Source organism: Salminus brasiliensis, chromosome 2 (assembly GCF_030463535.1).
Source record: "Salminus brasiliensis chromosome 2, fSalBra1.hap2, whole genome shotgun sequence".
NCBI lineage: Eukaryota > Metazoa > Chordata > Actinopteri > Characiformes > Bryconidae > Salminus > Salminus brasiliensis.
Window position 1 is genome coordinate 44090024 of NC_132879.1, and position 22680 is coordinate 44112703.

Consider the following 22680-nt stretch of genomic DNA (forward strand, 5'->3'; position numbering starts at 1 on the left):
AAAAGCTGTAGTAATGATCAGTAGGAGAAATCTCTCCCCTTCTGGCCTGAAGGTTACTGAGGTGTTTCTAAGAACAATGATGGCTCATCAATATCTTATAAATGCTCTACAATAGGTAGATCTAGAGCTGTCTAGTGAAGGTACCTGAGTTTGCATTAGAAAGGCTGCTGCTCAGGTCTGTCCTACAGCTGAACTGACTGGACGCAGGACGGCTGAGGTCAGAAAGAGAACTTGGGGTCATTGGGGTTGCAGGGGTTTCAGGAGTCCTTGTCACTGGGGTCATCACTTCACTTCCAGGCTCTTCAAAGTCCTCACAGTTAAGGTGTGGAGAGGAAGGCCCTGACAATGGAATGACAATGTCTTCCCCATCATGTCTTGCTGGGGTAGACTGGTTAGAAGAGACGTCAGAGAAAGACAGAGACTTCTCCAGGTCTGCCCCTGATTGGGCAGGTGGTGATGGACAGAATGGAGGGTCTTGAGAGGCGATGCTTGGATGTGGAGATGCTGGAACACTGGGGAGTGCCTCAGCAAAGCACCTTCTAGTGTAATCACTCAGGCATGGCAGACGCCTCTGGTTTTCTGAGGAGTGAGAACGAGAAGGAATTGAGCCTGTTGTGAAACCTGGAAGTCAATAAAACAAGGTTATGGAGACTTTTTTTGACCAAATTTGGGAGCTGTTAACACTTTGCACCAACACAACTGTTCACTCCGAAGGAATGGCTACAGAAAGAGTGGAGAGGAATAATGAAAGTATCAGACTGTAGTCTCCAGCTGTCTCATGTTGAGATGGACCACTTGACCGTCCCACAGGCTGTCTGGCACAAGATGTGGCATACACACATGCACACATGCGCACACACACACACTCACACAGTCTTAATGAAAGGCATTGTTGAGGGTGCACAAAGAGAGGTCCTGAATAATTAACATGGAGGTCCTTGGCGAGGGTCAGGCAGAAAGCGTATTCATCATCATTTCCAGCTAAAAGGGAGAGGGATGAGGCTGAGGCAATGCAGCCCCATGCCTGACAGTGACATTTCTCTTCCCCACTCCACTGAGCCACAGAGCAAACAGGCTTTTGCCTGCTGGGAGCCTCTACTTTCTACCAGAAGCCCTGGACCCCCCTCTACAGGCAATGCACCCCCCCTCCCACCTCCCAAACGCTGTCCCTTTCTGCGAGCAGCTGTCTAGTTCCCAACTCAGTATGCAGAGGCTCTAAGATATGGTAATGACCACTTGTGCTGGCTATATGAAGGAACTCGTACTCATAATTGGGTTCAGACATCCCATCCGACTAATTAATGGACACAGTGACCGTGAGGGTAAACAAATGAGCTCCAAACTTATTGTCTCGATGACATTCAGTGGCAGGTCCTGCTGTGATGTCTTATGTTTTCAGATGTCTAGATATGACAGATATGCAATTTCTTAAGAGAGCGTTTTGCTGTTTTTGTCTGGGCTTCACGAAAGAACACCATGTTAATCGCTATTGAAAGTTTTCTTGTGTGCGTCCATTATTTAATCGCCACTCTGAGTTAGTGTCCCCCTCTGGCCAGTCATATAGCTGACCAGCGCATTCTGAAATGCTGTAACTCTCCCTCCACACTACTTCTCTGTTTCAGACTGATGGCCAGCATCCCTTCCCCTGGGTGTACCGCCAGCCTTTGTAGAGCAGCCAGCCCCTAGCTGTCCAGACAAAGCACACTTGTTCCAGTCTGTGTCAGCGAAGAGTCAGAGCAGAGAGAGAGAGAGAGAGATAGATGGCTGGATAGATAGATGGATGGATAGATGGATGATGGAGGGAAGGATGGATGGATGGATGGATGGATGGATGGACACATGTCTGCACTGCTCTGCTCACAATACCCTTGCCTTCTCCATCTGTCACAGTCACACACACAACCATCAGTGTGTATGTATGTGTGAACGACATGTGTCATAGAGCCCTGTTACAGACCCTCATCCCCCCTCCCGCACACACATAAATATATACACACACACACGCACACACACTCTCTCTCTCTCACACACACACACACACACACACACACTCTTTGGGGAGCTGCAGGCAGGTCGGGGTCGATTGTGAGGGCCTCCGAGTACCATATGGCTGTATAATTAGTTTTGTCCCGCAGTGTGGAGCAATGCCCCTGTCTCTGGTCTCCCGAGCCTATGCTCAGAAACACAGCCTCGCAGCATGCTGACGACCGTGCCTGCTCAAATGCCTTTACATCATGGCATCAGCCCTGAAAAGAGGTGGCAGGTGTCAAAGTCGTTAGGGTTTCACTCAAACATATACATTATATGGACAAAAGTATTTGGACACCTGTTTCTTCCGAATTAAAGGGTAGTAAAAATACGTTTATCCTGCTTTTGGTGGGGTAACTGTCCAGGGAAAGCTTTCTACTAGAGCATTGTTGTGAGGATTTGATTGCATTCAGCGACAAGACAGTTAGTGTTTAGTGTAGAGCAGGATGTTGGATGATCACCCATGCATTAGGGCTGACCCGAAAAGTATTTTACAGGCTTCAGATAAGATTAATACTTAAATACATCCTTAAAAACATAACATAACATCTTTCATAATAGTAATTTTTCATAAACAGTAATTTTGAGAATGTTTATAGCCACAGTTCATAGGATATCCGATAGATGTTTACCGGTGCCATCGTAAATGAACTGAAATCAGCTATGATCATATTAAACGTGTTCTGGCTTAGCATTCAATTCAAATTACTATTTATTTTAGAAAACGTGTTGTTTTATTTTCATTGGCTGCATAGGAAATGTTGCTATTTGCCAAGCACTGAAATGAGATAACTTTTATACCCAGCATGATTCATTGAAAGCATCTACAGTCCTTTTTAGACTTAATTTATTGAAGTGTAGGTTAAAATATGTGCCTTCAAGTAATTTCAAAAAGTTCTTTGAGCTTGCAGCTCTCCACTTCTTTATACAAAGTGTGGAAATCTGTTTAAAAGGGAGAGTAAAAAACTGTTAATTGTAGTTGATGTTTTAAATGGATGTTTGCATTTCACCATTTAGAACCTCAGTGCTGGGCAATACTGATGTAATTTAAGATTACAACATTTCTTGTCTTGTAAATATCTTGCAAACCTGATATACCTTGTATTGATTGGGCTGTTTGGTCTACTGTCTACTTTTAAAATTGCAGTGTTTTAAACACTTTAATTAGCTAGTAAACATATATCTAAAAATGAAACTTACTATTTGTTATTTTTGTTATTGTCATTATTTATTTGTTTGTTTATTTGTTACATGTTTGTGATTGTAATTTTATGTATGTTGAACCATTCTTGCAAAACAGTGTAAAGCTGCAAGTAAATGACAAACTGTCAGGGTCTGCATATTATCAAAATTAAAAAAAGAAAGTGCTTGGCAAAAGAAACTCTATTTACTCTATAAATAAAAACTGTATCTCTATTTTATTTTACATGTCATTATAATATTAATATTAGGCTACACCACTAAAGACATCCCTAAACAAAAGAACAACATCACAGTTTAGTAACATATTACCCAGCCTTACAGCATTTAACTAAAAACATAGTAGACATCTACTGAGGCATTGTAGGCAGCATTATGTCATAAAGTTTATTATTAAAGTTTGATATTACTTGCATGGTTGAAGTCAAAATTGTGTATTCGTTTATTGCTGAGCATGATTGTATACTACTCTGTGTACTGGAAATTGTAAGCATCTCTGGATTCTTGAAAAGGGCTATATAACTAAGTAAGTAAGTAAGTAAGTAAGTAAGTAATAATAATAATAATAATAATATTTTATTTAAAAAAATATTATTATTATTGTCATGACTGCAACACTACTGTGGAAGAAGACTAGGCTGACTTGTCACACCCAACAAATCTTCTCCAATAATATATGCTGCACAGTTTCAAATTGCCTTGAGAGAAAACTCTAACCTGTGCTGCTTAGTGGTTTTGGAGCGCTGAGGGGCTTCTTTTTCTGCGTTAGTTTAGGAAGGCCTGGTTGGGGTTGTCTGCTCAGGAAATATGGCGGTCTGGCTGGACCAGGGCAGGCCCTCATATGAGCCTCAAAACGTGAGCACGGGGGCCGAGGAGCCTGCTTAGGGAAGACATCCTGTAGACATAACGAAAAACAAACCACATAAATAGCTCAGCATGTCTCCAGTGATGAAACAGCACTAATTCTGCTTAATATTGTGGAAGAGAGCTTGCTCAAGTGTCTTGTGGCTGAAATCTGAAAGGCAAAACTGTTAAGTCTCTCTTTAGTGACCTCTTGTGTTGACTGGGTGAAATGAGTCCAGTTGTGTTGGAGGTGGGATTTCTTTGGCATCTTATTTAGTAAATCCAAACATATGATGCTAGTACTGCGGAAAAGCCTCAGAAAGGCTGTAGAAAAGAGGCTGTAGAAAATGTGGACATTTTAGAATTAAGAGTTAATTTTAGAATGACTGACAGAGCCATAGATGATGAATAATTACTAGCTAATCTTAATGACAAATTGTGATTAAAATGAAAATTGATTGTGAAAATGTGATTAAACAAACGCTCAGATTGAATCTGTGATTTGAAACTTCTGAATAGTAGTAAACATCTCCCATTGTGTCTTACCACACATAAACAGACACACACACACAGTTAAACCACTCTTGGCCATTTGGATCACTGTGCCATTCATCTTCAAAGCTAATTAAGCTGGGCCTGAGTCACCCACATGGAGATGCTTGTCGTCGGAGATGAAAGCGTTCGGCATCAGTCGGTCAATATTGGTCCTGAAGAATGATGATGAGCCTCGATGCCGGCCAGCCTGCAAACACACGTGGCCCTGGACTAATTCCCTCCTACTCTGCCCTTTACTCGCCAAACAGAGCAGTGCAGTGAAGAAAGCAGCGCACACATGGCCTTCATTCAGCCTCCTGTGATTCATGGATTGGATGAAAAAAAAACATGCTCTCGCTCTCTCTCTCTCTCGCTCTCTCTCTCTCTCTTTCTTTCTCTCGACTTTTTTCTTTCCACCTCTTCGTCCCTCCCCAGATGTTTCAGGTGCTTTAAGAGACTTTTTTTAGCTAGCATCTGTGTGTGTGTATGTGTTTGTCTGTGTCCTTTGTGTTGTGAAAGCAGACAGGTGTCCTACTGCCTGTTACCTGTCAAAGAACATGCTCCAACTTGTCTAACACCATGCGGCAATGTGACCCCCCCCCCCCCCCACTCCACTCAACACACACTCACACACACATGCATGTGTCTCTAAGTCTTTATTCTTTATGAAATGGCTGACAGTAGTTTGCTCTGCAAATACGGCCAAGCTGAGCTGATTGACTACTTTTTAAGAGTTGTGTGTTCTTGTTCTTTCTGTAGGCCTCTCTCTCTCATCTGTTTCTCTCTCTATCTCTCTATCTTTCTGTCTCTGTCTTATTGTCGTAACTCGCTCCTTTGAATTAATTCCTCTCTCATTCTCTTTCTTTCTTTTTCTCTCTCTCATTTTCCTCTTGTCAACACATGACCCCAACTTTCACTTGTAGGCCACTGTTTATAGCAGAAGATTAAACACATGAACGTCTGATTGACATCCCTAAAAAAAATGCTAAATGATTAGCTATTGTAGAGAAACTCACTGATTCAGTTTTTTTTTTAACAGTTTAGATTTTTTTTACAGACAGAACTAGAGTAGTTAGTCTGCATAGTACTGATTACTTCGCATAGTACCTTTGTATCACAAAAAAAATCACCATGCTACCCTTATTGTTGGATGCTCTGTGTGAATGTGTGCCCACATTCAGAGGGGAATTCATATTTAGAAGTGCTTGATGACTTCAGAGTAACAATAAAAGTAGGTTTGTGCTGATGTGCAAATGTAAAATCATAGTTTACAATATTATACAAAAAACAAATATATATATATATATATATATATATATATATATATATATATATATAAATAAATAATAATACTTGTGAATATATGAATGTCATTGTTAACAGCAATGCTGTGAATTTGTTAAAGGACCTTTTCCCATACAACTACAAGCTTTATCAAAAGCTGTGAAGGTGCTCAGACCAATGTATAACACTATAAACCAGCTGTATAAACATCAAATCAAGCATGCGACCGTGATGTGACAGCACAGTGGGACCATGGGATACGGTGCATATGGTGACAGTATTTCAAGATACTCTGTAAACTTAATCTTTCCTTGAAATGAACTGAACTGTGAAGGGGATTTCCACACAATTAAATTGTTTGTTTTCCAAATAATAGGGCCAACATTATTTGGCTAAACTTACAGCAACATTATGTAACATTTGTACCTTAAAATAACAGCTTCAAAATCATGCTCATGCTCCACAGACCTGTAAAATGGAGAATAGTGTCTCATTTACTGCCACCGTTTACATGTTTCTACTGTGTCTCTCAGCTTGTCCAGAAATGCATGTAAGCATGTCCTTTAGGGGTGATACAAAGTGTAATTTACACTTCTCAAATGTATGGGGAAGCCCATGAGGAAATAACAATTAGCGCATAATGCTGCTTTAATCTAAACTTAATAAAAGAACTTCCCAAATAATACTTATGGTATAGTCATGAGTAAACGCAAAAGGTAAAATGGCTACTCGCCCCTATAGCCAACAAGAAGAAGACTGGGTAATCAAACTACAGGAGATAACCTTATATCCAGGAAAAGGTTAAAAGAAAATGTTACATGTTACATGTTACATAACATTTGTTCCTCTTCATCTGTAAGCTGGGATGGCCAAGATTTGTTTGAACTCTCTGTCTTCTATCATTGTCACACTTTGAACAAGAACATGGCTGAAGACCACTGGTTATATCATCTCATCTGAAATATACTGTCTTGCTTGTTGTTGTTTTTTTATCCCATGGCTACTTCCTTACACCTGCAATCTGTCTGTGGTGGAATTAGTTTCAGTTTTAGCAAAAATACATGTTAAGGACATTTGCTCTGGTCTGAATCAGTGTCCCTTGGTTTGGTTAGGTTTGAAAATCCAAGTGCACAAAAATGGATCACAACAAACCACATGAGAACATTCTCATTCTCACTCTCAGCTTACTGGTCAGATCTGTCTGGTACAGAAGCAAAAAAGTAATTACAGATAGAAGGTCCTGTGTTCTGGACTAGTGAATATTTCTGTGCATTGTACCAAGGAGCAATGGCAGAGATGGCATTTGTTCATAGCTGTAGTAATTATCTGGGAAATATACCTGGTGAACCACTGTTTAGCTTAAACTTGAAGAGTACAAGGATTTAGGTCAGATCACATTCTTACCACAATTGAACCACTCCAGAGTTTGTTTGGGACCGGAGGATCTCAGGTTGTGGATGATTTCACCTATAAAACTATGTGTTAACAGTTAGGTTAGTTAGTTCTTAAACCATGACGGTGCTGTGTTCTCTGTATTTCAAATAAGTAATTTTTTGTAACAGTGTTTATAGTTCAGCAATTTGTGTGGCAAAAAGTTGTCTTTTAACAACTGAAGAAAAACCTTGTAGAATTGTGTTTAGAGTACCTGTTTTTACTCATTCCCTTAATAGTAGAACCAATTCTATGTGTGGACTAATGCAGCTCACCCTATTAAATATCTAAATAAAAGATGACTGGCTGCTAATTGAATAGACATCTGCTCAGAATGGTCTTTACATATCAAACGAAATGTGGTAACAACGCAGAATAGATGCTTTTCCTAACAACAGGAAACATTCATTGAGAGAGACCATTTAAATCCTTCCGGAGCAATGACTCCACATCCTAACCTTTAGCCACATGTGTGGCACTGTGCTTGGCCTTCAGGCCTCAGGCCTATGCTAACTGTGTGGGCTCCTAAAGGGCCTTCAGGGTCCCTGCAGGAAACGACATGACCTCCTGGCGTCAGGCAACAGCCCGCACTCCAGCCATTGCACAAAAACACACTCACACATACACACACGCAGACCAACATACCCTCCCATCCTTAATGTCATTACGAAGCCGCGTTCGTGCCGGCCAGCCTTCTGATGGAGATACGGACCAGCACACACGCATAAATGCAGGGAGTCCATTAAGCCAGAGCCCCAGATGGCCTAGGCCTGCATGCATCCTCGACCCCTGTTCCCCAATACACACACTCACACACACACAAACACACACATAAACACACGTTTTTAATGCTACTGACTCTGTATGAACCCTTTAGTGGAGGGGCGATAGTGGTGTGGTGGGGTGGGCTGGGGGGGTAGCACGGGCCAAACAGAAGCGTGTCTCTGTCTCCACGTCTGCAGGCGAACAGAGGATTCCTCTCAAAGCGGCCTGACGTCCACGAAAGCCAGGCTTAGCACTAACAAGGTTAAACCCGGCTGAAAAAGAGTGACTTTTTCAATCAGCCAGATTTGTGTTTCTGCCTGCGCCGTAATTAGCTTTTCCGCGAGACGGGGGGTGGGGGGGTGCTCTGGGGAGATGGGAGAAAGGAGGAGAGAATAGTGGCAGAAAGGCAAGAGGAGGAGATGCAGGGGCGAGCGAGATGGTGGAAGAAAGAGGGAGAGAGAGATGACAGTGGGGCGCATTGTAGCACGGCTGGGTTTGGGAGGAGTAAATCAGATTAGCCGCTCGTGTCAGAAGCTGGCCCTCAGATGCAGCTTAGCATTCATGGCAACTTTCTACTTTCTGCCCCAAAAGACAATGAGGCCAATTTTTTGCCACTGTGTGGCCTCTCTCTCTCTCTCTCTCTCTCTCTCTCTGTTATTCTCTCTCTTTCTCTCTCTCTGTAGCTCCCATTAAGCGCTGTGCACCCATCCCAGGTCAATCTGCCAGAAGCAGTGGCCACAGTGGACCTCCACAATACAACAGAGTTTGTTATAAATCCATCAGGGCCTCTGTACAGGACAACGCAGCAGCATTTGGCTCTCACTGAGCGCTAACATGAACGTTTACTTGCCCCACATCAGCCGCTATTTGCAGCTGGCATTTAGAAAAGACGAATGTGGCCCTACAGTAGTCCACCAAACTGTATCATAACTCACATTATGGAAAGTAGTGTTTGTCTGCCTCGACGGTGTGTTTGCCCACCTGTCCGTTACAGTTTTGGTGGGCTGTAGTCAGCATCCTATTGGCTCACCGGCTCTTAGCAATGTCCTCAAAGTCCCGTCCCTCCGACTCCTTGGGGACTGTCACTGTGGAGACCACGAGGTATGACGGGAACTATGTGGGTCAGCACGCTCTCGTGATAGAAGTCTTTGAAAGATCAGGGTAAAGGGGATTTTGGTGACCAGGGTTGACAGAAGATGGTCAGTGGGACAATATAGGGGATAGATTCGGACTGAGTTACAGACTAATGCAACTCTTTGGCTGTATGCATATATATGTATGTATATCTTTGGATCATATATATGTGTGTGTGTGTGTGTGTGTGTGTGAGAGAGAGTGAGTGTGTGTTTGTGGATATATGTGTGTGTGGCATTTTGAGCATTTAAAAGGGGCTGTAAGGAGCTGGGAGAATCTTTGTCCTTCTCTTTGCTGTTTGTTTAACCAGAGGCCAAGACAGGAAGCCAGCCCACACAACTCTGCAGTAGCCTTGACAACGGCTCTGTTGACTGTGGCACATTTAGCCTCCAGCTCCTTTTGTAGGAGGAAGAGACTGATGAGGACAGGGACAGTTTGTCTGTCTGTGTGTGTGTGTGTGTGTGTGTGTGTGTGTGTGTGTGTGTGTGTGTCAGAGATAAAATAGAAAGACAATATCCCACGCCCCTTCTAGGCTTATTATGCAGTTATTAGAAGTTAATGTTCATTAACTACTAAAAATGGTTAGACAACTAAAAGCTAATCAATATGTTATGTAATTGCAAAAATGATTAACCGGAGGGGCCACATACAGGACTTTAGTTGTAGAGGTTAAACCAGTAGCGTAAATTGTGTTGGAGTGGATTTTACAAGGCATTTGTGCACATTATCAAGAAACCATGAGGCCACACCATGTCATTTATCATAAGAGCATAAAACATATCTATCATAAACTATCATACTCCCTGTAATGACTTCACAGCCATGATGTTATCCATTTAGTTCTGATACTATTGTTTTCATATTATTCTGATACTACAGACCTTTTTCATAATAATGTGAGAGTTATCAATACTGCTCCATATTCAGTTACCAATCCTGGACATGTCATTATATTTCGACTGTTACTATTTGACTGTTACTATTTAGACTGTAACTTGGTGCCATAATATACTATTATGATATACTGTGGTGCAGTACAAACCTGCCTTTTCACTGATAGCAGTTATTAACTCACATAGATGAAAATATCATGCAATCATATATATCATAAAAATATCATATATATCATAAAAATATCATATACTGCTGTAAGAATATATAAAATAATGAAAACCCATTGTTTTGTACAGCTTTCAAACTAATTATATACATGAAGATTCAGTCAACTTCTAACAGTGAAATTGTTTTCTTAGTTACATGTACAGAACATAAAATCATTTCAGCTAATTCTGCACTGTGTTTATACACAGAAGTGTCTAAAACCTAAAACTGTTATTTTAGAAATTTTTAGACAAATCTTCAGTAATTCTTGTCCAGTAAGATGTCACATATTAGCAAGACCATTTCAATTCGATAACTGACTTATCTTCCTTCTTGCTTCTCCAACATAGATTTTAACAGAAAATCCATGAGCATGTAACTTTGCACCACACTCTTGATATTCCTGATGTTCAAATACATATTATGGAAAATCTAGTTTTTCTGACGTTTTAATACAAGCCGTTTGATGTTTGATGTAAAAAACTACTGTAAACTAAGTAAAAGAAATATTAATCTTTAACCAAAACAAGACTAAACCCAACATGGCTGTTTATTGTTTGCAATAAACAAATCAAACAACAATTATTTAAACACTATTAATAGAACAGGTTTTTTATCCAAATTCAACACAAAATGCAATCTCAGAACTATTCAACCCCTTCATGAAAAGCATCTATAGAAATTAGTAGAGCGTTCTGGCAGAGTTCCTGATGAATCTTAGCCCATTCTTCATAGGCAGTGGCCTCCAGCTCACTAATATTTTTTGGTTTGCTGCTCCAACCGCCGCCTTCAAATCTCACCAAAGATTTGCTTTAGGGTTCAAGTCAGGCAACTGTGACGACCACTCCAGAATCTTCCAGGACTTCTCATAAAACCAAGCTTCAGTGGCTTGGTAATGTATGCTTCATTCTACCTTCTCCAGACATTCCTCTGATCCAAAGGCCTGAGAAGATCCAGTTATGTTTCAGCACCCAAAACATCTGTAGCCTATTTGGCATGGTAAAGGCATGGAGACTTCAGAATATAGTATGTGGCTTACTGTGTAAGAATGACTAGAACCACCAACTGTATCTCTGTAGGAACATTCAGATCTTGTATCTCTTCTCTGAACTTTTTGGACAACTTTTTTGACATATTTCTAACATGCAATTAAACGTCACAATCAGCAAACCCCTAGCCAGTCTAGATGTGTTTAATCTCAAGCACCTTGATTTGCCACCAGGTTTGCAAATGTGTTCTTTTATTATGGATTCTATTCAGGGGATTAAATAGCTCTGAGATGGCGGTCATTGTGTCAATTTATGTTAAACTTGGAGAAACAACTTGTTCTATTAGTTGTATTGCGCTATTTAAATTGTTCCTGTTTATTGCTGAAAACAGCTGAAAGTTTGAAAAATATTGTTAATAAACCTAATTTGCAATTGGGGAGTTGAATCATTTCGATTGCAACTGCACACTTTTTTCTGCATTAGTACAGTCATTGCCATAAATTTTGGCACCCTTGCACTTTTTAGAAAAAACAGCACTTCTCTCAGAACACTGTAGCAGTTTGGAATTCATATCTTTATATCTTTCGGTTTGCGGTGGAGCAACACAAAAAAGTTAATCTGACATCATTCCACACACAACTGCAGAATGGACTGGACAAAATGATCTGCACCCTCAACTTATTATCTGGTAGCACTCAGATAATAGTTTCTTACACTTGTCTATTGGATTTTTCTTCTTCAGGTCTCTCACATTTGAAAAGTGGCTTCTCCAAACCAGTATCTCTACATGTGTTCTTTAGGATTTAGATCTGGATACACTGGTGGCTACTTCAGTCCTTCAGACTTCAGACATTCAGACCGGTGCTGTAAAGAGTATGCTTTGGGTCACAGTGCTGCTGAAAGACCCATGATCTCTAATGGAGTCCCAGCTTTCTGACACTGGGTCCCACACTGCACTTCAAAATGCTTAGGTAGTCTTCAAGCTTCAGATTTGTGGTAAACAAGAGGTTTGCCTATGAAAATGTAGCCTTGTTGTTAGCAGTCTTACCATGTGATGGGGGTGTCCTCTGTTCCACAACATAGCTCGGCTGACAAAGGTGAAGTAACAGGAAGGTGCCTGTTGAACACAAAGTAGTTTAAATTTAGTAATGTTAAAGTTAAGAGTCATGTCAACATACATTGCAAAAGACTAGGAAAAAATTTATGGTTTTTGAAAACATATTAAATACAAATGTACATGCTCCTGACTAGTGCAGCCATTCAAGTATCATCAGGAGATCACCAGTTCAACCCTTGGTGATGCCACAGCTGTGCATGGCCAGGAGTCCAAGAGAGCATGATTGGCATTGCTCTCTCTGAGTGACAAGGATGATCCTCCCTCTCCCCCATCAATCAGAAAGATGGTAGCCATTGTAGACGTCTATGAGGTGATATAACAAGCCTGGCAATTAGTGTTCTCTAGCCGCATTAGCAGCCGTTTGAAACATGTGATGGTTGGCATGTAACTTGCAGAAAGCCTAAGCTAGCCCTCTCCCTTCCAGCACTGGTAGCATATTGTCGCTGTGAAGCAAAAACCTTGTATCTTCATTTTTGCCATTTTTCACTTTAAGTCTGGACTAAATAAATGCTCCAAATTATAATATGTGTTCTCTGGAATGATGGTACTTCATCTTCTGGGATGATTTGGGCATGAGGTGGGGTGGTGATTATTCAACATCCTAACCTCACTAACGCAGTCAGTCAGTCAGTCAGTCAGTCAGCAAGATTTTAATTTTATTTTAATACCCTTGATTTCAGAAGAAACAATGAATGGGAAGGTGTCCCAACCCTTTTGTCCATATAGTGTATTCTTGTGTCCATTTGTTAATGTTTAATGATATTTTGGACCATGTAGAAAATAACTTTATGGGTTTTGCCAAAGTAATGGTAGGGATCATTGTAACAGACACATGCCCATCTAAGGTCATCTGTTTGCCACCAAAACAGCTTCTTCAATGAGAAATATGAAGTTGCCTTGTGATATCATGCACAAAAAGTTAGCATCAAATCCTTAAACTCCTGTCAGTTCTGAGATGGATCTAATGAAGATCTGACAAGGATCCAGCACATTCCACTAGTAAACAGTCTACACCTAAAGGCCATCCAAGGGATGTAAAGGAAAACAGGACTTAGCATTCCAGACATCCTTTTTCCACTGCTACAAGGATCACTTTAGACGCTTGTGCACTTTTGAGGGTGGAACGGGGTTAGCATGGACAGTCTGACTGTTTGTTTTCCCTCCTCAATTGGAAAATAAGAGTAAGACACTTGAATTACAAAAGAAGGCCCCCAAACTTTTGACTAGCTGTGTGCACACATACAAACACACACACTTAAACAGAGCAATGCATCATAAGTCTCCTTCTCAGTGCATCAATTACCCCTCTGTCTGTCTGTGTGCCCTGAGTTGAATCTCAATAGTGGACACTGTCCACCTCACTTGCCAGGCCGCCCAGTTCATCATAGTCCCATCAGTTCTCTCTGACCCTCTCAGCATACACCATGGACCTCTGGAGGACTCCTGAATACTTTTTGTCTTCTCTCTTTTTCTCTTCTTTCCCCTTTCACTCTCTCTTTTTCACGTATCTGACCTGCGGCCCCCTGGCGTGAGCACAGGATCATCCATCACTGGCAACATTTGTCTATCACACTCTCTCTCTCTGCTTCTCTCTCGGTGTCTCTCTGTCTCTTACTCACAAGCATGCACTCTCTCTATCCTCATCCTTTCCTCTTCATATGGAGCTCATCTGTCTCTCTGACGGATGCCATAGGCTCAGAGTCAGTTTCAGCCCTATGAGCCATTATTGCTGCTTTCAATAATGATAGATAGAAGAACAGAGGCCATAAAGGCAACAGAGGGAATCCAGAGGGTTTGTGCTGAGGGACTGTGGGGAGCCTACTTAAGAACATCCACTGGCTCTGGGATGAAGGTCCTGCCATGAGTCTGTCGTTCACTAAATACACTGGGCTGCCAGTTTATTTGGAACAGCTACCTTGTACTTAAACTCACTGACCATTTTATCAGGTACCTTTACAATTCTGGGTGTCAACAATGTGTCTCAGCTAAACAGCTTTACCATAAATATACTGAGGTAAACTTGCTTCGGATTCATAAGCTGATCTCACAGACTCTGGTCTGTGTTTCCCTCTCGGACTGAAGTGATCTTCGGTATGGATGAATTGTCGCTTTAGAATCAATGGTTGTCTTCTTTCTTCAGCAACTCAGAACACACAAACATGTTGCTTATCTCAGCCATATTATACACATGATATGGCTCTGCTCTAACCACTGCCATAGCTAACTGTGTACTTCTAGATGAAGGCAGTTGATTTTAGTTTGACAGGAATGGCTTGTGAGTCTTACCAGTGTTTGGAATAAATAAATGATTTTTGTAAGCAAGTGGTGTATTATCTATTAGTCAGAGATGTATAGTAATGAAGTAGAACTACTTCACTACTGTACATAAGTATTAAAATGCTGTATCTGTACAGTACTGGAGTATTATTTTTTCTCTACACTTTTGCTTACCTACATATTTTATATTTACTTCGTTAAATTTTTGATGTGCTGCATTGTTACTCACTACAATGATAAAACAGGTACAAATCATTTCAAACCCACATTATCACTGCCAGAGCAGCAGATGCCACTGTCACCGGGTTCGATTAAACCTCCTCAACACTGAGCAGAACAAGCGATCATGCCGCGAGCGCAAATGCTGCCATTCTTCCTTTCACTCTGCTGCTGCAGTGAGGACACTAACGCTAGAGCTTTGTTAGTTTATTTCCAGATGGAAGAAGAACCACCAGAAGAAACACTTCATCTTCACTACCTTCCAATACTTGTATGTGGCCTAATGCCCTGAGATCTTTTAGCTGTAGTTTAGTTTACAGAGAGTTAAGCTCAGGGTTGTAAGGCGCTTTTGTCACTTGTTGTTACATATGAAACACTTGTATGTGGCAGGTTGCTTTCAATTCTGTTTAGACTTTCTTTTGGGCGAGTTTGTTTAGAGAGTTAATTGAAGACTCTGTCTTCTACATTTCTGTCTTTGTAATACAGCCAAAGGAATTCTGACAGTCCTTAAGTCTAAGCATTCAAAATAATCCAAGCAATGTATAATAACTACAGTGATTTTTACTTTTACTTTCTCTACCTAGGTAGTAAACTTTTTTTTAATATTATTTTAAAAATTGCTAGCAAGGTCAGGGTTCCCTCTATTGGAAGCATTCTAATCAATCAATAAAGTAAAAGAACAATAAAAATATTTGCAAAATAATAATAATGCTAATAATAATAATAATAATAGTAGTAGGAATGTCTGGTGCCTCTGGTAGGTAGGCCTCCACCTTGTTCATGATTTCTTTAACAAGAATATTTTTTTAAATAATAGGCCTATAGGTTTTTTGTTAATTTGGATTTAGACACAAGTGACAAAACCAAGGTTCGATTAAAGTGTAGAAAAGCTATTCAATTAACTGTTTAGGAATTACAGCAATTTTAATATTAGTAATTTTGAATACTTGAATGCAAATCACTGGTATTGATCTGACCGTACATATGAAATGTCATTTTAACACTGATTCAACAATCAAATGTGTGCTGGGGTGTGTTTAAATTAGTATGATGGTAGCTTAGCAGTAGTTTTTGATCTCAAAAACTACTGGACATAATGCCTGCCTAGGACATAATGCCTTTCCCCCCTCATCACCAAAAAAAAAGGGAAATTCAATATGTTCCTCTAGTGTCTCTCTATGTGTGTGTGTGTGTGTGTGTGTGGTAATGATTTGTCAGTCACAGGCACTTTGTGCTGGATGTCATTTTTTCTCTGCTCTCTTCCTTTGCTGATTAGCACACGGCTTCACAAAATGAGTGCAGACAATGTTCTTAACTAAAGCTTCTCACTGAAAAAAAGCGTCCTGCAATTTCTGCCCCCCTAATTATGCTCTTTACCTGAATGGTCACTGGTTGGTGGACAATGATCAATTTTCAGCGCTGAATCGCAGGCACTTGGGGCACAATAATCTGCTCCCTAATTACACCCTGAATGTGAAATCAAGTGCATTCGGACACCCAGCACGGAAACCTGACCAGAGAGATTTAGAGGAGAGGAAGGCTGAGGCTTGCAGGATATAAGGCAGAGAGGAAAGTTTAGTGAGGAAGGTCAGAAAGATAGAAAGTGACTGTCGGTAAGTGTGTGGTTACGTTAGGATTAGTTAGCCTTAGAGTTAGCCTTAGCAAACTGGCAACCTCCAAAATGGCAACTTTACAAGGGGAGTCTTCTAAACCTGCGAATGATTTCAAATCGTTTGAAATGTGTCTATCGGCCCATTCATGAATTTGTCATACAATATAAAAACAAAAAACTGCCATATGAAAGTGAAATGCAGATGCAGGGCTTTTGCGTGACAGTGGCCATTTACTGGTGAAAGGTCCCTACACGTACACGTCACTAGTGTTAGCCCTGATCTCTTTCAGTAAATACATCTTCCATATTATCTTTTTTTTTTGTAGATTTAGTGCCAAAAAGTACTTTTACTCTGAGATACACTCTATGGACAAAAGTTTAGGGACACCTTGTCATTCATGGTTTCTTTTGAAATCAAGGATTTATCCTGCAAGGGCATTAGTGAGGTCAGGATGTTGGATGATCACCACCCCACCACCCCACTGCAACTCATCCCAAAAGTATTGGCTGGAGCACCATCATTCCAGAGAACACTGCACCACATTGCACCACAGCTCAAAGCTGAAAACATTGTTTCGCAGAGTTTACACTCCAGCTTAATGTAATCAACATTTTTAATCAAAATTTCAGGAAGAAAAGGTGGATTTTTGCCACATCTGCTTTGCTTAGTTACCAGTGCATAAATGGTGTACATAAACAACAGACTCATTATGGAACAATGCTTAAACTTCTAAATTTCAACTTGGAGTGAACAGCTACATGGTCCAAACTCCCATTTGCATGGACATATACAGCTTTTTATAAAGAAACATACAGGTATACACAGAAAGAAATACGCAGGTTTGGGTTGTATGGTGTTTTGTACAGCCCCAAGCTTATGACAAGTATGAGACATTGCCTGGACCAATATGGCGGGGACGTTGACACATGATCCAGTGGTCCTCTAGGTCTACATGTCAACATATGGTTGCATGGATAGCTACAACATTACTTACAGTCAGCAGCATTAGTCTTTAGTCTTATTAGCCTTGCTACCAGATTTTGCGCTTAACTTTCCAAAATATTTCAATATATACAGTTTTTCATTCTTTTCTTCTTTCATTTAATATTATTTATTTACAATAATAAATATGTGTTAAATGTGTTGCTAAGTTAAACTGATTCTTCCTGAGTGTTTGTTCGGCCAAGACATGGCGAAAAAAGCAATATTCACTCATCACACATTGGACAAAGTGAACAACGGCACACGTTAAGCCTTTACTGACAGCTAGGGTTTCTTCAAAATACCATTCAGACCCACAGGTTGCTTTTAATTATTGGTCAGCCAGCTCAGGTGAGCGGCTGTTGTGATTAGACATCATATTCATGCCGTAACCCAATACCCTGCCCCAGAGCATGTGGGATAAGGCCTCATTCCACCTTGAGCGCTCGAGCGAATGATCCCAAATAAGTCACCATGCGCCTCCCTGCCATGTTTTCTGATGTCCTGATCATTGACTCCCGTAATGAGATTGGACAGGCATGATTGGTGCATCCCCATGGTCCGATACACAAAATGAGATTAGGCTGACTCCAGGCAGATGGGCTTTCCACTGCCAGAGCCTCTCAAGGCCGCACCGATGTCCCTGCTCCTCAGGCTGTTTTCCTGTCAGACCACTGTTTACTGTCTGCACCGTGTGGGCTGCATGGGCCAGAGAGGAAATGCACAGCCGCCTGCTATAGGGACGCAGGAAACACGAGAGTGGCTTATCAATGTGGAGTAGGTGGAAGAGGGATCAAATTACCTAACAGGAATAAAACGAGCAAAAGTGGTTGCTGCCTCTCTCTCTCTTTCTCTCTCTCTCTCTCTCTCGCTCTCTCTCGCTCTCTCTCTCTGTCTCTCTCACTCACTGGGCCATCTGTTTGTGTCTTGGAGATACTCCTGAGCCCTGTATGTTTTAATAATTCACTTCCACCTAATTGCTCCCCCCTGTATGAGCCCTGCGCACATTAATAGACATTTAATCAGTGTTTAATCAACAACTTAATCAGCGTTGGACAAAGCGAACTCAGGATCAGTACATCTGTGTAATGAGAAAGATAGACAGAGAGACAGAGCATATGATTACTGGTGAAAACCTACTATGAACATATCTTAGGGTTCACTTAAGGTCAATTGATGCAGAACTCAACCTTAAAACATCATGTGGTCTATCTCCATATCCCTCCGACCATCTGATCCAACTGACAATTTCTGCAAAAACTTTTCACCCTTTTCACTGCATGGCCTTCCATTCACACTTTGAGCTTTTAAAGGTGAATCTCCAGGGCTGAGATTTTCAAGAATGTTTTCAGTGTTTTCTTGGTTGGACAAATCACAGCTTTTTTTCCAAACCTTTTCCGAATTGAACACACCATTTGAACATAGTGAGAAGATCTTGTTAGAAAATGTGCCTCAGCTTTGTATTTAGGTCTGTTTGAGACATTATGCTTCCTTCTTGAGCAATATGACATTAAACAGCTAGAAACCCGAATACCTATGTTTTTAAACATCCAGATACATGTGGATGGCACTTTAATTTGTATCTCAAGTTTATGCTGCCTTGCCCTAATAATGATCTTCTTACCACCTTTTCTTATAGATTGTCACTATTATCTGCACACCAAATGTTTGCTGTACCTCGACTGATTTAACTCACCTGCTAAGCATCAAGCTGTTTTTTGAAATTGCTAAAATGTACAGCCCCGGGGAACATTAGGATCTTGCTGCACTGTTACAAAAGGTGCCAATAATAAGCACTCATTTCTACATAATCTCTCTTTTGCAGGGTCAGGCATGCTTTACCCCAATACTAACTTGTTGGTTAGCCAGAAAGAATTCCTGAAAAATTCCACACAACTTGTGTGTACATATATCATTTAAATGGAAAGAAAAAATAGGAATAATATACTGTATGCCTTAAAGGGCCAATATTGTACACTTTATTTAATGACACATCCAGTCCACGAATATTCCCATATTATGGAATCCATGATTTTACGCACCAAAGATTCCTTAATCAAATTTTAACTTCCATTTCCCACTACAAACCAAAAAGACTAAAATATGTAAATAACCTCCATTCTGACTTCTGACTTCTTTTTTTAAAAACAAGATTGAATTGTCAGAATGTAAGCTTTGTCTGCCGTCAAGTACATAAACCACTATGTGAGCTAGCTTAGTGCTAAGGTAACATTGAGAAATGTCATGGTAGAATAAATAAGGGCTATTTGTAGGTTTCTACATGAATAGGCTCAATAACAATTGCTGTAAACAATGATAAACAATTAAACCTTAACAATGTTTATATACTACAGCAAGAAAAAGAAAAAAAAGAACAGCTTGATTTCCATGAAGCAATCCCTTTAAAACAGCATTATGCGATAATTGATGTTTCTTGCTCTTGGGCTCTCCCTCTAGTCCGGAAGTGGAATTTGTGCTTTGAGCCAATCCAAAGTACATGCTTTACACATGCAATTCTGTATATGCTGAGACATACAGAACCGTAATTGAAAAGCACATGGACTGTTGCGGTAGATTAATATTACTGGATTTTACACTAATATGATTAATGTGCAGTGTCACACAGGTCCGTTGAATATTTTCCTGCCCGCTTCAAAAAAGATACAAAAGTGCATTTATCAGCATGCCGATCCAAGAATTGGAAGATCACAATGATTTTTAAGCTTGTATTTTGAGGGAAACATGCTGCATAATGTTGCCTTAAGGGATATCTCAACAATAATATGGAGGAAAAGGGGTGTAGTGGGTTGCAATTTTTTTTTGTCATTTTCTGCACTGGGAAAGATGGTATACCCTTGCACTGTCAGCTCTGGCTACTGATAAACTTGATATGAGAATCTCTGTTCTGTTTTACTTGTAATATATAGTACTTGTACTATAAATGTACTAGTTGGCTTACTATAGGAGGATGGATTTCCATTTTGATCGATCATCGATCCTCTCATTATGTTTCCTTCTGCTTTGTTGTTAGTGGTCTGGACACAGATTTCTGTAAAGATGCTATACAAATAAAATTGAACTTAACGGAACCAAACCTGAAACCCATTTGGTTTCCTTCTGGTGATGGCTCAGACTGACACCTGGGCATTTAATCCTTTTAAGGCTACAGTACTTGAGCTAGTGTCAGTGCAAACATTATTAACCCATCGATCACCAAATGAACTTAGAAAGAAGTAGCCTCTGACAAACCACATTACGCAGACATCTAAGACAAGAGTATTACCAGGCCAGGACACAGGCGGGACACACCCTGACAACGTCCCCACACGAACCTGACAACACACAACATCAATCACCACACAATGGGATGGAGAGCAGATGAGGAAATCCTTTGCCCCAAAAACAATGAGGTCCCTAAACTGCAACCCCATTAAGAAGCCACAATGGAGGCAGGCCATGCTCCCCAGCATGGAAGGGGATGAGGATAAAACGCACTCACAAAAAAACCCACAACAGTAGCCCACCGTCGCTCTCTGGGTCAGCCGCCATGAGCGCTGAATGTGGGCACCCAAGCAATCGGCTCTAATGGGGTCCGCCCTGGCTTGCTTTGGTGGGCCGATTGTGCATGTGTGTGTTTGTGTGTTGAGTCAGAGGGTCAGGGGGGCTTCATAGACTCTGTGACCCCGAAGAGAGAGAGGAGAATCAGAAGGGGACCCCTGCAGCCAGGACAGAGCTCTCTTTTCTGCCCTAATCTGGAGGCATCAGAGATCAATATGGCTGGGACTAGCTGAGACAATAGAGAGAACAGAGTTAGCAGGCTGTCGGAGTTCTGGAGGCTCGCTGGGGGGGCCATAAAGCCAGGGCCTGCCCTGCCAGCCCGGTGCGCAGCCACTGACCTCTGGCAACACTGGCACCCCAGTAACTAACCTGCTTATCATTCATTAGCATCAGAGACCTGGGCAGATGCTCAGATCTGAAGCCCGCTGCCCCTCTTTCTCTTTCTCGCTCTACATGTGGTGGACATAAGAGTGCTTTTTCATTTCTTAAGCAGAGATCAGAGTCACCTTGGCTGTGGTCAGAGCCAGCGTGTGGGTCCTTGAGGGCTGTTTTAGTGATTTTCCTGCTCTAATCCACCAAGCAAACCTATCTGCCAAATTACTAACTGATAAGATGAATGGGGTTTGCTTGAGCAGATCATCAAACTTAGCCCTGGATCAGCATTGGTAACCCTAATGTAGAGAAAACATGCAGCCTAAGCTAAGTGACTAAGTACAGAGCTAGCAGCTCTGACTCACCTCTCTAACAATTGTTAACTCTAATAGTGTCTGTGAACATGACAGATTTGTCTATGTTATCAAGCTAAAAGACTCACTGTGTTCTCCTGAGACCAGGCTTGTGAGCTGGTCGGCCAGGTGCTGTTGTGGATGTGTCTCCCAGAGCGACGGACATGGTGAAAGGGACGAAAGTAGCTCTGTGGTCCACTTCGAGACCGGTGCTGTCGAGAGAAGAGCCGTCCGTTGCTTTCCTCTCTGAACCACATGGGCAGGCCTTTGGTTCTCCTAACTCCTAACGCAAGTACTGAATATGGACGCTTCAAGTGTATTTTTGTTTCTGTTTTCCTCTGATCTTCTCGTTGTGATCCGTCCTTTTTTTCCCTGTGAACTCCCTGTGATTTTACACTGTGTGTGTCACAGCTTAGGACTGGAGCCTGAAGAATGAAGTGGGGAGTTTGCATGTGGGCATTAACATTGTTAATTATTATCAGTGTTCGCAGGTGGGTGGAAAAAATGGTCACACATGCATGAACACACACACACACACACACTCGGACACAGGCACACCAAGAAATACACTAAATGGTCAGATTGAAATCTTTCCACAAAACACAGAAACACATATGCACTCCAAAAGAGCCACCCCATAACAGCTTGACCAGGCCAGAACCCTGCCTAAATACTGTACATGGAGCCAATCTCTATTCACGCACACACACACACACACACACACAGGCGCCTAAGCAGAGGACACTAGCAGGACAAAGGGCTTTTCAGTGGCCGTGCAGATCGAGTGGACATGGATCAGGTTCTGTCCTGCTCCATACAGAAATCTGCTCAGCTTAATTATATTACTGAGGATTTACAGAGGCGCTCTGAGGAAACAATGC

At 41.3% G+C, this 22680-nt stretch overlaps 1 long non-coding RNA gene across 1 annotated transcript; it reads right to left on the reverse strand.

The window, feature by feature from the left end:
- Window positions 1-555: 555 nt before the first annotated feature.
- On the reverse strand, window positions 556-21947 carry LOC140550093 (uncharacterized). Its single transcript, XR_011979051.1, has 3 exons — window positions 21889-21947; window positions 12358-12426; window positions 556-579 (listed from the first exon to the last, which is right to left on the reverse strand). It is a non-coding gene; the product is annotated as an uncharacterized lncRNA (long non-coding RNA).
- Between the last annotated feature and the right edge of the window lie 733 nt (window positions 21948-22680).